At 38.2% G+C, this 18,493-nt stretch overlaps 1 protein-coding gene across 2 annotated transcripts in view; it reads left to right on the forward strand.

Moving 5' to 3' along the window:
• Positions 1-11,820: 11,820 nt before the first annotated feature.
• Positions 11,821-18,493, forward strand: part of zgc:154075 (uncharacterized protein LOC556929 homolog) — a 218,357-nt gene continuing 211,684 nt past the window's right edge. Inside the window, exon 1 of one of the 2 annotated variants that reach the window (XM_059952096.1) lies at positions 11,821-12,127. The gene's annotated coding sequence lies outside the window, so the exon portion shown is untranslated. The remainder of the gene's footprint in view (positions 12,128-18,493) is intronic. The other variant, XM_059952095.1, reaches the window with a different exon arrangement.

Consider the following 18,493-nt stretch of genomic DNA (forward strand, 5'->3'; position numbering starts at 1 on the left):
TCTGATTTACTCCTCATACGATAACCCTTTCATTCCAGGAATTATTCTCAAGAGCCTCCTCTGAACCTTCTCCAATGTTAGCACATCCTTTTAGATAAGGGGTCCAAAACTGCTCTCAGTACTCCAAGTGAGGCTTCACCAGTGCCTATAAAGCCTCAGCATTACTTCCTTGCTTTTATATTTTAGTCCTCTTGAAATGAATGCTAACATTGCATTTGCCTTCCTCACTACTGATTCAACCTGCAAGTTAACCTTTAGGGAATCCTTCACAAAGACTTCCAAATCCCTTTGCATCTGGGATTTTTGAATTTTCACCCCTTTTAGAAATTAGTCCACATTTTTATTCCTCTACAAATTGCATGACCATACACTTTCTGACACTGTTCTATCTGCCACTTTCCCCATTTTCCTAATCTGTCTGTCTTTCTGCAGCCTTCCTGCTTCCTCAACAGTACTTGCCTCTCCACCTGTCTTCATATCATCTGCAAACTTGCCTAAAAAGCCATCAATTCCATTATCAAAATCATTGACATATAATATAAAATATAAAAAGAAGCAATACCAACACTGACACCTGCGGAACACCACTAGTCACTGGCAGCCGACCAGAAAAAGCTCCCTTTATTATCACACTTTGCCTCCTGCCAATCAGCTAATCCCCTATCGATTCTAGTATCTTTTCTGTAACACCATGGACACTTATCTTGTTAAGCAGCCTTATGTGCAGCACCTTGTCAAAGGCCTTCTGAAAATCCAAGTACATAATATCCACCAATTCTCCTTTGTCTATCCTCCTTGTTATTTCCTCAAAGAATTCCAATAGATTTGTCAGGCAAGATTTCACCTTGATAAAACCATTCTGACTTTGGCCTTAATAACCATAACTATTTTCCTTTTCTGTAAGACAAAACTTTAGTCATTGTCAAGGTTTCTTTTTGTGTCAGTTTTACCAAGTTTCATTGCACTTACTATATCCCCTGAACTATCATAGCATATCCTTCATAACAATTAGCTGTATCTGATATTAATCAATTCTGGCTGATTTTTTACCATTGGTATTCATTTTTATTTTTACATGGGAAGACATAGTAATATAAAGAGCATGGAAATAGAGAAAATATTTTTGTTGTGTGGTACTTCTTATACAGGAAGTGCATTTCCCAAAGTTATACTAGTGTCTTGCTGTAATTGTCTTTCATTGGTACTATTCCAATAAATCATGTTAAAATTCTACAGTTTTCTGTTATAAGCAGCCCTGTTCAGATATAAAACTAAACTCTGACCCATCCACAGCCAACCTAAACTCAATCAGTGCCTATGAATTTATAACTTAATCTACATTTGAATTAATCTAGTCATCTCCATAAATATATTGATCTATTTGAGATTAACCATCAGGTATTATCAAAAACAGAGGTCATGTGGTACCACTAAGCAGATTATTTTGACCTGATAAAGTCCTGAGCCAAACCAGTGTGACACAACCCAATCCCGAATGTTTTTACCAGAATATACCCTCGACCCCACAAGATCTTGACACTTACAGCCCAACTCAGGTTGGATAGCCAAGATATTCAATGTATTGCCTTCGTCTTAGTCACTGAAATGTCTAAATTTCTTACAGAACCTACAGAAGGAGGACGTTTAACTTGGCTCTGTTTAACATGGCTGGTAGAACTAGGGGTCATTGTGTCAGAGTAAGAGTTAAGCTGTTTAAGTTTGAGAGAAGGGAAATTTCTTCACTCAGTGTCTTGAACCTTTAGAATTCTGTACTCTAGAGGGATGTTGAAGCTCAGTTGTTGAGTTAATTCAAAACAATGATCAGTAGTTTTCTGGATGTTAAATGATACATTTAAGGGATATGTGAACAGTGCAAGAAAATGGCTTTGGGATGGATGATTAGCCATGATCTTAACGGATGGCAGAACAGATCCATAGGCTTAAATGTACTATTCTTGTTCCTGTGTTCTGTATTCAACCAATGCATTAATTTGAAATACAGAGCATCTGACATCCCTATGTGGATAAACAGAATTTTTTTCAACTAAAATTCTGGGAATACCAATGCCAAAGAACAGCTTTTGCTCCCACTGTAAATTCAGTGCCTTAACTACTGAGTCTATCTTTTCCTTTGGCAGTTGAACCAGATAGTTCATAACTTTGGCTTCATATCCGATTCCAAAATGAACTTCTGATCAACACCTGTTCCATCACCAAAATATTTAATTCTGTTCCTGCATCAGCTCAAAGGTTGTTGAAACCCTCCTTTATTATGTTGTAATTCCTAAGGTTTAAATAATCCCTAATCTCAGTTTTCTATTTTCCATCCTCTATAAACCTGCACCTCATCCTGTTCACCTCTCACCCAAACTCTTTGACCTATAGTGGCTTCTAGTTTGATGATGTCTAAATTTTAATATTCTGATTCTTGTCTGATTGTCCATGATATTTTTATTCCTTATCAGTGTAATCTCCTCCAGCCCCACAACCCCTGCCTCTCTGCTCCTCCTAATGGGACCACTGAATCATCCTTAATTTTGGTTGTTTTACTCGTGGCAGCTATTTAATTGAAAATTTGCAATTTTTCACTGTAAAATCTTTGGCTACCTCCTTTCTCTTTTCCTTTATAATGCTCATTATAATTTACTCGATCTCTTCTCATATTTCCAACAAGGCAAGATGTTTAATTTTATTTGTTACCATTCTTAAGAAGAACCTTGGGACATTTTACAAACAAGAGAACATCTGCAGATGCTGGAGATCAAGGTAACACACACACAATGCTGGAGGAACTCAGTAGGCCAAACAGCATCTATGAAAAAGAGTAAACAATCGATGTTTTGGGCTGAGACCCTTTATCAGGACTTGTTTACCCTTTCCTATAGAAGCTGCCTGGCCTGCTAAGTTCCTCCAGCATTTTGTGTGTGTTGCTCGGGACATTTTATCTTATTATATTTGCTTTATGAATGAATAATAGTGATCATCCATTCTTCATCAGGTATTTCCAGACCAGATCTGATATGATTAGATATGGACCATCAGATGAACAATTAAACAGTTGTTTCCATAGCATTGGCTCTTCATTTATTTAATAATAATAAAGTCCCAACCAATTTTGTTTCTCAAATGAGACTACATTGCAATGTCTCAAAAAGTTTCTAAGTAATATAGATAATCACATATTTAAATATTGTAATTTTTCCTTGACTTAAAATACAAAACTAGCAGTTGTAAGACAGAACTAAACCCTGCTGGAATTTTTTTTCTCTTTTTTTTTTGCCATTTTGCTTGAAGTGTAATTATACTTAAAAAGACATATAATTGATTGTGAACTACTTTTAGGATATTCAGAGGTCATGAAGGGCACTCCATAAACATAAGTCTTTATTTACATTACTTTATGACTGTAACTGTAATCCTATCTATGTTGAGCACCATCTGCTACCCTCTGCTCATTTGACCTACTGTGCTCATACTTATTTTTGATTAAATTACTCTGGTAAGCTTTATTAGAAGAACATCCATTTTGTGTACATCCTATTTTAACCAATCATTCATTTGTGAAGATTGTAACAACAACTCTCTGACCTTTGTTGGATTTCACTATTGATCAGTTTTCACTAGGTGACTTCATTGCATTTGTAATTTTAGCACATTGGAAATCAACAGTCCTACTAATTCATGGTGTGATGCATTTAATTACCAATTATAGAATTAAATAATAAATTCATACAAACCAATCATAACAAATATGTAATATATAAACCAGGGAAATATGTACTTGTAATGCCGATCTTGTAAATTACCAAGATCTTCAGTCCATGTATTTTGCTCTCAACATAACTAACTTCCCATCTAATGCAAACTTTAGATTTTCCATTTGAATTTTTAGAATCTTAACAGGCAGAAACTACATAAATCCAAGAATTGAATTGAATGATTTAACACAGAACTACAGTGTTCAAATAACAATAGTATATATCTGTAGATTAAGATTTGAAAATTTGCTGAGAAAGAATTCATATCTTAAGTAATTTCTTGGATTATGAATTTATGTAATAACCAATTACTCATAGGAACACATTTCTAACATGTGCAAATATTAGGTCTACTTCCCAGTTTCCTTACTTTGGCCTGTTATAGATTGTTGGAGACTTTTGAGATATATAAATCTGAGATGCAAATTCCTAAATGCCTCATGGTAAAATTTCTGCTGGTATCAGGTGAACATGTATAGTCTCAACTGTCCTGGATTTATTTCTTGATCTGTGCTGAATAGTTAATGTCAGGTTCTTAATTGGTGTATGCCTGTAAATATTGAGCAAGAGCAGACTTAGGTTTAATCACAGCCAAAAAAAACTTGCTGTTACTCACAGTCTAGACTTGCTTATGACTTTTTAGACAGGGTAATGGTGTAACTTGGCCATTGAAACTATTAAAAAACATTATTTGGCTCCTTCAGAAATGGAAGGGTAAATATTAGGGGTACAGAAACTTATAGTGAATGCTTTGCCAACTTTTGACACTTAGTTAATTTCTGTTGGAAGGAATTCCATTTCAAATTATGACCCTCCTGATGAACTATCACTAAAAATAATTTCCATTTTATTATAATAGGTTTACCTAATTACCTTGAATGGCATGAGACAGATGTTGGGTATTACTAGAATAACTCTATTTCCTTTTGCATTGGAAACCCAAGACAATTAAATTCTGTGACTAATTTAGATTTAAATTGAATTGTTCTTTTTGTATCCCTTAATACTCTGCTTGATATGTAAACTCTGTACCATAGCTTGTTGGCCTACATAACCTAGATTTTAAAAGTACATTTAAATAATATTGATTTTTTAACACTTTAGTTTGACTTTAAACAGTGTATATAGCATTTTAAACAAACCTTATGAATAATTGAAATCTTTTTGGGTGCTGATCAGTGTTTACAATGCAAGATGGTGATAATTCAAGGAACATTAAAGAATCATGACATATCTATAATATACATTTGTATTGTTGGTATAGGTATTTTTGAAGTCTTTTAGCTTAGTAGATAATTTAAAAAATATTTTTATAACCCATTATTTATTCGATTTTACAATCCTACTTATCAATAAAATATATTAATTTACTTTTAATGCCGGTATAAAACAAAACAATCTTCTGCCACTGTGACCTTGGTTTCAATTCAAGTTGGACAGGATGAGCAAATCTTTACCTCAGAACAGTCAAGAATTCTTGGATTTGAAGTGTAGCATCAACAGTTCGGTTCTAGCTTCTGCAGAAATGTATGACAGTGTGTTGGTACGATATAACAGAACAAAACAGCACAGGTACTTGGATGTTTCAGTGAACCACTATTAGAGCAGAATGAAAGCTTATGAATTAAAATAGAAAAATTTGGAGATTTGAAATAAAACTAGACAATACAAGAATGCTGGGTTTGTTTTCTGAATGTGTATTCATCCCTGTAGAAGATGGCAGAGTGTGTTATCGAAATGTCCGTTATAATTGATATCTGTCCCAGCTGGAAGCCCGAGAAGAGTTTATTTGTGTACCCATTGTTTGTACAACATTTGGTAGGGAAGGCTGATTTTTGAAACTTTTACCATCAGAATCAAATAGATTGACAAACATCCAGTTTAAATGAGGAATTATACTTCTAAATTTTAAACAACATAAAATTAAGTGGATTGATGTGAATTCTAATACACTTATGCAGGTTAATTTGTAGCTCCAAATCCATAACATAATATTAGCTTTAATAATGTACTTAAAGTCTAAAATTTACAACAATTTAGTATAAAATTCATCATTGCTTAATCCTGGTGGAAGCTTAATGATCTGATGAGACTTTTTTATTTATTGAAATGATTTTCCTAATTTCATCTACCAGCTTGCAGTGTTGATGTACTCTACTTGAATTGTTTGTCACATTTTCTGTTTTTAGAAATTTTGATGTGAAGCAAATTTGCTGACAAAAAGCCTCTTTAGTGGTCTTCCCAAGGTGGCAGAAGTTCTTCAATATTGGATGCACCTGCCCAACCCCAGTTCCATTCATTGCCTGATTCGATCTGGGGTATGATATGTCATCACTCATGTCTGCCACATCTGGTGTCAGTCTGTTGTGGGACTCGGCTTTAATATATGTTAGATTCTTCATGGTAGCAGGTTTATTGCACATCTGTTCTACTGGCAGTCTCCTGTTCAATTTCTAGATATCTTAGTATTTATGTCATCTTTGTTTAATAGCTGGTGAAGCACAGGAAGTGTCGTACACTTTCTTAACATTTCCATACTTCTTTGATTTGGCTCGATCTGGTTTGCAGATCATATTAAATGATCAGTGCCCCATAAAGAAGACCTTGTTAATTTTTCACTTCAGGTTTTTGTTCGTCTGCATTTGGACTTTCAGCTTCTGTTCATAGAGCACTACAGCACAAAAACAGGCCCTTCAGTCTATCTAGTCCATGCCAGCCTAATCTTCTGCACATTAAAATTATGCCCCTTATCACCTCTTATCATCTTATACACCTCTATTAAGTCACCTCTCATACTCCTTCACACTAAAGAGAAAACCCCAAGCTTGCTCACTAATCCAGAAAGCACTCTAGTAAATCTCCTCTGCACCCTCTCTAGGCTTTCATAACCTTCCTATATTCAGATTATCAAAACTGAAGACAATATGCCAAATTTGGTCTAACCAAAGTTTTATAGAGCTGTAACAGTACCTTGTGGCTCTTGGACTTGATCCCCCGATAGTGAAGGCAACACACGATAAGCCTTCTTAACCACCCTATAAACTTGTACTACAATTTTGGGGGATCTATGAAAGTGGACCCCAAAATCCCTCTGTTCCTCCACATTGTTAAGAACCCTGTCATTAACCTGTACTCTGCTTTCAAGTTGACCTTACAAAGTGAACTACTACACACTTTTCCAGACTGATCTACCGAATTTGGGACTAAACATTTCTCAGCATGTCCCTTGGGATTCTCAACGTATGTCATGCAGGATATGTGAGGGATAGGTGTGTCCAAAGCAGCAACTATCTCTGCCTTAGTTGGTCTTTCCAGCTTGGTTTCAAGGCTTTCTCCTTGAAATGAATGAAGCATACCTGGGTAGTATTCCACTGGCTGCTTCCTCTCACCTAGGATGAGATAGTATTTGCTTTTTAGTTTCTCCATTTTGTGTACGACATATATGAAATTTAGTATCTTATGAGTAAGTCTCTTGAGTCTACAAAACTGCAAAATTCTGCTAACAATTCTAGCTTTGTTAATGAAATGTCAAAGGGATCTCCTTGATCCTCGTTGCACATGAAACTGTAAAAGTTAACTATTTAATTGTTTTTGGTTGGTTTGTAATGCACTTGTATTGCACCAAATGCTGAGTTCTAGTGTATTATACATTTCTCCTCCATTCTGACCCATGAGATGCAGTATCTGCTCCATTTTATCTGCTATAGCTAGCACAGTATGCATTGTAAGCTCCTCCTTCCATTTACAAATGTATTAGTACTGTAGCTTTCTTCCACAGAATGAATCAACTTTCTGGCATCTTCCACACTAAACCATTATTGCAACAATTGACTGGAATGATTCACGTGATACAATACTGAAAATTGCACCTTTAAAACAGTAATGATCACTAACATCCACTAAATTACAGGGGAGCTTATTTTGTTTCCTTTCCCTCCCTCATGGCAAGTGGTTAGGATCTATAATGAACTGCCATCTGCTTTGAGGCAGATTCATTTGGGGTGTTCAAAAGAGGAGTACGTAAAAAGTTAAAAAGAATCACATAGGAAGCTTTTCAACTCATCGTTTCCATGCTGGCTGTCTAAGCATTCCATATCAGCCACATTTCTGCACATTTTTCTCTCACCTGCCACCTGATTCTTCTGCTACCCACTTACTGTATTGGTTACTTATAATAGCAAGTCACCTAGCAAACTAGAGGAGGGTGTGGGTGTGTGGGACCAGTCAGATTGTTGATTTGTCAACCTTGCATCCTTCATTTCCCTTAAGGACTCTTTCTTTGCAGTGACCTTTCTGTGATACCAGAAACAGGAAGATCTTAAACCCAAGACCACCAAAAGTTTGAATGGTGATGACTGCAGATGGAGAGAAGTTTAGAATCAAATTTTGAGAAATAACCATAAACATCCTTGGGTTTGATGTGGACTGCATTAGGGAAGGTCACCTCATATTTTTGTTCCTGCTATATCTGTCATTTGCTCCCATTCCTCAGAAGGACAACGTTTTTTTGGGAGCAATGGTGGTTTTTTAACCTTATTCCTGTCAAACTATACTGCAATGTATATCATTATTATGAAAGAGAAGCAGCAGGGAAGGATATGTATGCAGTGTTTGGGAAGGCTGTATCCATGTTACACCTACTGTGAGGTTGCCATTTAGATCCGATAAGGGCTTTAGTGAGGACATGTGGATTGGAGTGCTTTACTAAACTGGCAACCTCAACTAATGCCAACTATTATATGACTGTCTGTATCCATGATCATCTGACAGTGCAGCTGTCTGTGGCTATGAAGGTCAGAAGAGCGATCAGCTTCAATGGCACCAGCTCATTCCAAGCAGGCTGTGTTATAACAACCAGAATGTATTAGGCTGTACAAAAATAATATATCCAACATGTACCTTCACAAACTTTGCTTGAAGGATAGTGTGAGGTATTGGAAGCATTACTAAGTATCCTTGGTGTTTGTAATCCTTTGGTGATGCGTAAAATTATCGGATGAATGTTTTAAATGAGGTCTCAAATTCCACGTGCTGTTGGTTCTCATTCAACGTCAATTTGGAATTCAAAACCTAAGTTCTTATCTCACTTGGTATAGGCTGGAGTGGATAACTCAAGATGGAAGGTTACTGCTCACCCATGGGCAAACTCGTTCATCTAGAGCAACATCTCAGCATGTACCTTAAAGCACATTTAGCAACTGAATCTCGGAATCAACAGACAATTTTAAGTAATATTTACAAGAAACATGTTTTTCTCCCCAGCCTCAACACTTGACAATATCTGAGCCTCTTCCCCTCTCAGGTTCATACTTCTTGATTTCTCCACAAACTACTACCATAACTGATTCCTCCACATTATTCTAATGATCCAGTCTTGTACCCCATGCACTTAGACCTCTCAGCCTTCATCCCCACACTTTTATACTTCTTAAACTTGAATGTCTTGCAATCTGCCCTGCACAATCCTGCCGCTAGTCATATTCTGCTCACACCATCCTGTTAATCTTTCTTTCCATTCTTGTGATCTCATCCCCTAACCCTGTAACCTGAACTTTTCTCCTCTATCACTTCCCCAAGCCCTCTTACCTCTTGACTTCATCTAACCTTTCATATCCGTCTCCAAACCTTTTTGTCTCAGTCTCTCTTCCTCTCACATAAACATCTGGACCTCCATCCCCAAAACTCTCCAAAGTCAACCTCTTCTCCCCCTTCTTATTTAGATCCTCTCTTCCATCTTGCTACCATCACCTCCTCCTACATCCTCCTCTCTTAGCCTTATTCTCACTTTAGCCTCTCTCCAGCACTCCACCCACTGCTTAACTATTTCCATCTTTGATTCCCTCCTCACACACTTCAAATTTTTAACCTCCTCTCAGTTGGCCTCCTCTTCTCCCACTCTTCTACTTAACTGAATATCTCCTTCCTCATCTTAGTTGCTTACTTTCCTGTACTTCCTCCTTCCTTGCATATCTCAACTTGATACCAGACACCTTCCTACTTTTATCTCCTTCCAAATACTCAACTTCCTTATCCCCTAACAGCCCTCCTAACCTGTCCATCTCACATGGTCCCGCCTTAACCATTTTTCCTCAACCTCTACCCCACATCCTCCTACCTCATCTCTTCATACTGTGAACACCTCCCCGTGTCTCTTTTGCTTCTAACTTCTCAATATCAGAATTAGTTTTATCATTGACATATGTCATGAAATTTGTTACTTTGTGGCAGCAATACAATGCAAGACATTAAAATATTATCATGTGCTCTCTACTACATTAAGCACCTCGTACTTCCACCTTTAAACCAGCCTTCTATCTCTTGATAGCCATCCTCTACATCTGTCTCTGGTTCTCTTCCCCACTATAGCCTCTTACATCTCAGGCTCCCACCAACGCATTTTCTTGCACAATGGGAACCCCAGACTTCCTGCTTCAACCTACTTCCTCAAGCCCTCCTACCTCTGGTTTTTTCCATTAATTTCCCACCCACTACCTTTACTTTCTATGCTTCCATCCTACCTTTTGACATCCTTCACAAATAACTTTCCAATATAACCTCTTGCTTTGACCTCCACTCCTCAACACTTCGCTGTGTTGAACATCAACTTATTCCCGAGTCTGCAACCTCTTAATCTCCTTTTCCTACACTGTTCACCTATCCTCTTAAACAACTTCCAATCCCCATCCACCCTTCTCCACACTCTCCTTTGCATGCTTTCTACCTCCATCAGTTTCTTGATCTTTTACTCAACTCTCGCACTCCTGCAACCTGTATCACCTATATTCCCCATCCTCAGCCCATTTGTTTTTTTCTTCTCCTTGAAGGTTATTTCAACTTTCCTTTTGACTTTCTGTATCTTTTCTCCTTTGTAGCTTCCTATTTCAACAGGATTATTTTGTTTCATATTTTGTTCTTATCCCCCTGTCCTTTATAATGACTTCCATCCATTACTTTTCAATTGTGGTCTTATTTAATTTCCCCAAGCCTTACCTTTCTAAAATCTTAGTAGTATTAAGCTGCCAGCTGAATGCATCAGCATTGGGGTGGGATCTGAGAGCAGAGACCATGACCAGAGATGTGAAAAGGAGGGTGGAGGAAAAAGGCTTTATGATTAGGAGATAATCACAGGAAGACTGAAGCAGAGAGGGCCAAGAATCTGTGGGGAGGAGTCAGAGGATTCTTAAAGTAAATATAAAATTTACTTACTCAGTTCTTCCCTTGCATCCACCTTTTGACAGATACAATCAACATCCAGGGTTAAAACTGAGCTTTGTCCAGTTGATTAAAACTGGACAATAGATATTCATATTGTCTTTTAAATTGGCAGTGAAACTGCTGGAGAAAAGGAATGTCGTGGATCAGCCACATGCCATCGGTTCTCAGCGTGATGTTTTAGCATTATCAAAACTTATAGCTGTGACACCCAGTTTCTTATTTTACCCTATTCTTTAGGTATTGCTTGAAATGTGTATTTGAACATTCTTGGAAGGTTACCCATTATCCATTTAGTCTTCATTTCCACCATGTTGCTTATGTTGAACCTTACCCAATACTTTCTTCAACCCGTTTAGTATTATTTCCTTTGGATCACTGGAGATATTTATTTTGGTTACCACTGTAATATTGTATACATATCTGGGCATTTTCTCCACATCACCTCTTCTACTATGTGAATATTCTGTAGTTTTGAACATTTTGCAGTGTCTGGGAAAATTAATACAATAGAATAAGTAATATTGGAGAGCTGATTTAAGTAATGTAATAGTGTCAGCTTATTAAAAATGGAAAAATGAAGTTATTTCAAATATATTCAATTAGATATTGCTTATAACAGTTACCACTCTCCACTTGCCTACCTCCCATATGCTTACAACCAACGTGTCAAAATTACATAGGTCTAACAAACAAATTACTTTTGGTTTTATTTTTAAATGTTCTTAACTGTATTTCAAACCTGGCCATATGGCACATCGTCCTGTGCGGCCTGTTGGAGGCGAGTAAGAATAATGTGCACTGTTGAGAAGTTGCCACTAGTTGTCTCAGTTGCACGTATTTGCTCATTGTGACAATAACTAGCCACGAATAAATATATTTCCTCCCGTCTTTTAAAATAAAAAAAAGGACCTTTGTGCAACTTTCTTTTCCCCTTTTAATCATTGATAGCCTATAATTCCATGACTGCTTGCAGTATTTCACGCCCGAACCTTGTTTATCTCACCCCTACCGGGCCGGAGCTGAACCTTGCCCCGTCGCCCTGGTGCTATGATCCCGGCCTTGTTTCACGCGTGGCCCTTAAGAATCCCCAGTGTTGCTACACTAGGAGCGGTGTAGGGGGAACAAAGGCCGCAGGAGTTCGTGGCTTTTAGCAGGTAAGCCGTTATGGTAGAGTGTGGTTGGGTCGGCCTCCACTGGAAGTGTTTGGGGACATTTCCACCTCTGTCTCCAGACATTTCTTCTTTTCCCATTGTGATCCCGCGACTCATTGTTTAGAAAAAGAACACAAACGGGAGGAATCTGTGTTTAAAGGCCGAGCTACATTTCGCTATAGAAAACAGGTGGTGGATAGCTAGCTCGTTGTGTACTACGCAATGCAGGGTGGGAAGACAGCGTCTAGATTTATTTCCCCGTTTCATGTTTAATGTAAGCACGTAATTCAGTTGTAGGATATCATTGTAATCCTTACGCATTGTCAGTCAGTGGATAACAATCAGCACATAGAAATCCGTCCTGTTTTCTTCCTTAATGTGAAGGGTTTGGAACCCATACAACTTTGCTACTTTAATTAAGAACTGAGAAAGGCTGTCTCCATGCTAGATAAACCGAGTCCCCGAGGGAATGCTCGTTTGATTCTGCTTTACATATCCTTTATTGTCTAAAAATAACTTAAAAATAACTTAAACTGAAACAAAAGAAATTGATCCAGATTTCCTTTACTAATCTACTATTAAGCACTGGACATGAAAACCAGCCCCAGAATCAGTTTGGGTGAAATAAAATACAGGAAGGTTCATTGGTAGTAGTAAATGGACCTGTCAACAATAAAAGTAATGTAAAACTGTGTATACACGAAGTAATGGAAGCTTGTGAGGAAGATAATTCAATAATTACATCAGGCAAACTATATTGGGAGAGTTTTATTTGGGCGAGTTCTTAAAAGTCATACACTGGAACCAACCAAAGAGCAGATTATTTAGACCTGTAAATTGATCTAGGATTCCATAGGAAAGTGATCACAATATGCTTAAATTCCAAATTTGATTAGATGATGAATTGGAGTTTGCAATTACAATCCTAAATTTAAAATTAAAAGATAATGATTTGATGGCAAAGTGAATGGGGAAGTAGATTAAAGAGCAGACATTTTGAAAAACTCAGCAGAGGTAGATTTTTCTGAGAGTAACTTCATCAATTGGCTGCATCATTAGTAGCTAACCAAGCATGTGTGAATATTAAAATGTAACATCAGCTTAATGTCGTTTGTCTGATTATGGCACCACTTCGTACATCCCTTGATTCCTTAATGCCCAGAAGACTATCAATCTCTATTTTATATTAATATAGTGACTGAGCTTTCACTGCTGTAAGGGATGCTGAATTCCAAATGCTTATTACCTTTGAAGTAATTTCTCCTCAGCTCAGACCTAAATGGCTGATTCCAAATTCACAAACTGTGCTGCTGGTCTTAGACTCCTCAGGTGATAAATGTCTCCTTGCACCTTCCTTATCTAGTCATTTTATGAATTTTGTAGGTATTGATAAGATTTCCGCTTTTTCTGTGAACTCTGAGGAATACAGTCCCAGGGTATTGACTTTCTTCTTGTATAGCAAACCTGCCTTTGTGGAACCAATCAACTAAACCTTTGTTGCACTCCCTCGATGGCTGTACAGTCGGCCCTCCTAATTTGCGGGGGATTGGTTCTGGGACCCCCCCGCGGATGCTCAAGTCCCTTATTCAACCTGTCTCAATGCGGTGGTCTTTAGGACCCAACGGAACCCCGGACCTTACTTAACCTGTATCAGTGTGGTAGACTTTACGACCTGGCGCAGCTCTGAATCCGCAGTGTTTCTGTTCACAAAAATAATTACGATCACAATTGAAAATAAACTGGAAGTAATAAAGCGATTGGAAAGAGGTGAAACGCCATTGGTCATTGGAAAAGCATTAGACTACAGTTGGTCAATGATCGAAACAATTTTAATGGAGCATGTGAAAGGCCCTGTCCCAATTAAAGCTACAATTATTACTAAGCAAGGCAGTGGTTTAATTATTGAAATACATATGTTTCTTAAGTGTTTTATATGCATAGAAAGGTAAAATATATACTATATACTAAGACAAATGTTTTACTAACTGAGGCTACATAATACCAGATGTACCTGTTCTGACTTAAAATCTGACTTAAAGACAGACTCAGGAACAGAACTCGTTCATAACCCGGGGACTGCCTGTACTTGTAAGTCATTAATAGATTACTTGTAATACCTAATACAATGTAAATGCTATGTAAATAGTTGTTATACTGTATTTAGGGAAAAATGACAAGAAAAAATAGTCTATACATGTTCAAACAATGAGTGCTGGAGAGAGAACTACCAGGTTTTCCCGATCCATGGTTGGTTGAATCTGCGCTTGCGGAACCCGCAGATGACAGTCGACTGTATATTCTTTCGGGGTAAGGAGACCAAAGCTGTAGAGAATCCACCAGGTGGGCCTTTTCAAGGGCCTACACAATTGCAGTAAAGCTTCCATAAACAAGCTATCACGTAATAAAAGCTAATGTATTATTTTTGCTCCCACTTGCTTGATTCACCTGCATATTGGTTTTTAGTGATTCGTGAAGAAGCATCGAAGTTGTATATTACCCAGTCCCTCAGCATTTAACATGTGCTACTTTTCTGTTACATGCACCAAAGTAGATGACCATATGACATAGAAACAGAATCAGACCATTTGTCCCATTGATGCTGCTCCACCATTCAATCATGGCTGATTTATTTTCCCCCTCAATCCATTCTCCTGCCATCTCTCCAAACCTCTGACTTTCTTCCTAATCAAGAATTTTATCAATGTGTGATGTAAATATACCCAAATAACTTAGACTCCACTGATTGCCATCTGTGGCAATGATTTCCACAGATTCAACACCCTCTTCATCTCTGTTGTAAACGGGCGGCCTTCTTGTCCTGGACTGCCCCACAATTGGAAACAATTGGTATTATCTGCAAACTTGGCCACAAAGCCATCAATTCTGTAATCAAAAACAAGAGAAAATCTGTAGATGCTGGAAATCAGAACACCACATACAAAATGCAGGAGAAACTCAGCAGACCAGGCAGCACCTATGGAAAAGAGCACAGTCGATGTTTCAGGCCAAGATCCTTCAGCAGGATTGGAGGAAGAAAAGATGAGGAGTAGAGTTAAAAGGTAGGGGGAGGGGAGGGAGATGCACAAGGTAATAAGTGAAACCTGGAGGGGAGGGGTGAAGTAAAGAGTTGGGAAGTTGATTGGTGAAAGAGATACAGGGCTGGAGAAGGGGCGATCTAATAGGAGCGGACAGGAGGCCCTGGAAGAAAGAAAAGGTGGGAGGAGCACAGAGGTGGGCAGGCACGGAGCTAAGGTGAGATAGGGAAAAGGAGATGGTTCTCCCTCTCCTCCCCCCACCTTCTAACTTTACTCAGTTTTTTTCTCCAGTCCTGCTGAAGGGTCTCAGCCCGAAACATCGGCTATACTATTTTTCATAGGTGCTGCCTGGCCTGCTGAGTTCCTCCAGCATTTTGTGTGTGTAACTCTGTAATCAAGTTCATTAACGTATAACTTATAAAGTAGTGGACCTAACACTGACTCTGGTGGAATACAATTAGTCCCAGCAACCAACCAAAAAAGGCCTCTTTTATTCCGACTATTTGTCGTCTGCCAGCCAGCCAATCATCTGTGCGTGCTTGTATCCTTCCTGTAATACCACGGGCTCTGTTTAGTAGTCTCATGTGCAGTACCTTACCAAAGGCCTTTTGAAAGTATAAATAGCAAATAGAGAGGATAGCCTCAGAATGTTCTATTTTGCCTTGTTCTTGCCCATTCAATAAGCTTGTCTATATCCCCTATATCCTTTTTACATCTTATTCTAAGTTGCAATTCCACCTACTTCCCAAAAATTTTGAAAATTATGTTTTCACTGTTCAACCGTGGGAACAGCTGGGGTTAAAACACTGATCCTATGTGGAATAGTAGTGAATGGGGAGTGTTGCAGCATAGAGGAACCTTGAGAACAAATACATGGTTTACTGAAAGTGGAATTGCAGGTAGAAAAGACTTTAGGCATGCTGGCCTTCATCAGTCGGGGCATCAAGTATAAAAGTTGAGAGGTCATGGTGTGGTTGTACAGAATGCTGGTGAGGCCACACTTTGAGTATTGTGCTCAGTGTTGGTTGCTTTGCTATTGGAAAGAAATTACTAAACTCAAAAGAGCGCAGAAAATACTTACAAGGGTGTTGCCAGGGCTTGAGCTGATGATTTATAGGAAGAAGTTGGACAGGCTAGGACTCTATTCCTTGGAGTTTAGGAGACTGAGAAATTATGTTGTAGAAGTATATAAAGTCATGAGGGTCATAGATAAGGTGAATGCACTCAGGCTCTTTTCCCAGGGTTGCGGATCAAGAAATGTAGGACATAGTTTTAAGGCAAGAGGGTAAAGAATTATTAGAAACTACAGGGCAACTTTTATTTTTACACAAATGGTAGAATTTATTTGGAATGAGGTGTCAGAGAAACTGAGGAAGGTACAATAACAACTTTAAAAAAAAACAGTTGGACAGGTATATGGTTTGGAAAGATTTTGGATGAATTCTGGCAAATGGAAATAGCTTGGATGGGCATTTTCTTTTTTTTAATCATCCATGTGCCTAAGTTCCTAATATATCTGCCTTTACCACCACCCGGGGCTGTGTGTTCCACATACTCGTCACTCTGTTAAAGAAAAAAACTTAGTGTGTTTTCCTCCAATCACCTTAAAATTATGCCCCCTTCATATTGGCCATTTTCACTTGGGGAAAGTCTCTGGCTATCCACTCAATCTATGCTCCTTATGATCTTGTACACCTCTATCAACTCACTTCTCATCCTTCCTTCAAATAATATATTACATTAAAAATCACACACACACTCAGCATTTATAAAATGGAATAAATGTCTGTTGGAGGTTGAAACTGCTGAACTAATAATGGGAAATTGAGAAATGGCCAAGATTCTTGGTCTTTATGATACTGATTACTAAATACATTCTAATACTAATAGGTAATCAAGGGCTCTAGGAAGATGGAATTTAAACTAACTCATCATCAAATGGCAGATTAGAAAAATAAGTAGGAAACTTATTAGTAGTATTAAAGTAGTTCAAAGTTCACTTATTTGATGGCCACAGTGAGAAAAGTGCATTGCCCGGGTGGTGAGCATCTTTGATGAAGGATGCTGCTTTTCTACAAGACATGCAAAAAAGCTGGATGAACTCAGCAGGTCGGGCAGCATCCGTTGACCGCTCCTTTCAACGGATGCTGCCGACCTACTGAGTTCATCCAGCTTTTTGTATGTCTTGATTTGACCACAGCATCTGCAGTGCTCTTTGTGTTTGCTGCTTTTCTACAATAATGTTTTATGTGGATGTGCTCAATGGTTGGGAGGATTTTACCCAAGGTGTACTGGCTCGAATCCACTACCTTTTGTAGGGTTTTCTGCTTAAAGGCATTGGTGTTCTCATACCAAGCTGTGATAAAGCCAGTCAGCACACATCTATAGAAGTTTGTCAAGGTTTTTGATGACATCCCGAATCTCCGCAGTCTCCTGAGGAAGTAGTAGCACTGTTGGTTTTATTTGCTATCATTTTTCTATGATAGATACAGGACCTCTGAGATAGTGAAACCCAAGAATTTAAAGTTATTGACCATCTTCACCTCTGGTCCTCCAATGATTACTGGCTCATGGACCTCTGGTTTCCCTCTCCTAAAGTCCACAATCAGCTCATTGTTCTTATTGACATTGAGTGAAAGGTGTTATTACACCACTCAGCCAAATTTTCAATCTCCACCTGATTCATCACCATCTTTGATACAGCCCACAACAGTGGTGTTAACAGCAAACTTGTATATGATGTTGGAACTGTACTTAATCACGCAGTCTTGGGTCTAAAATGAGTAGTGCAGGTGGCTAAGCAGATATCCCTGTGGTGCTCCTGTGCTGATGGAGATTGTGGAAGGGATGTTTTTGCCAATCTGACCTATCTGGGGTCTACAAATGAGAAAAAGGGTGATGGTATTAAATGCTGAGCTGTCGATAAAGAGCATCCAGGTGTATGCATCTTTTCTGTCCATATGCTCCAGGGTTGTGTGAAGAGCCAGCCAATGAGGTGGCATAAACAGTAGCCCAGTTAGCCTAGTACTTGTCATTGGGAAATTGTTGGAATCTATTATTAAGGAGATAATTGCATAACAGGAAATCTTGTTTATTAAGCAGAATCTACATTATTTTATAAAAGACAGATCATGTTTATAAATTTGCTAGGATTATTGGCGAATATAATTCACAGTGGAAAAGAACAGAACCAGTAGATGTAGTGCATATGAATTTACAAAGTGTGCTATGTAAGTTGTTGAAAAAGGTAAGGGTACAAACTTGATCATAATTATTGACTAGATAGTGGAATGTTTAATGCTAGAGAATCAGAGTTAAGCAAGATGGATCAGTT

The sequence above is a fragment of the Hypanus sabinus genome, chromosome 27 (assembly GCF_030144855.1).
Source record: "Hypanus sabinus isolate sHypSab1 chromosome 27, sHypSab1.hap1, whole genome shotgun sequence".
Taxonomy (NCBI): Eukaryota; Metazoa; Chordata; class Chondrichthyes; order Myliobatiformes; family Dasyatidae; genus Hypanus; species Hypanus sabinus.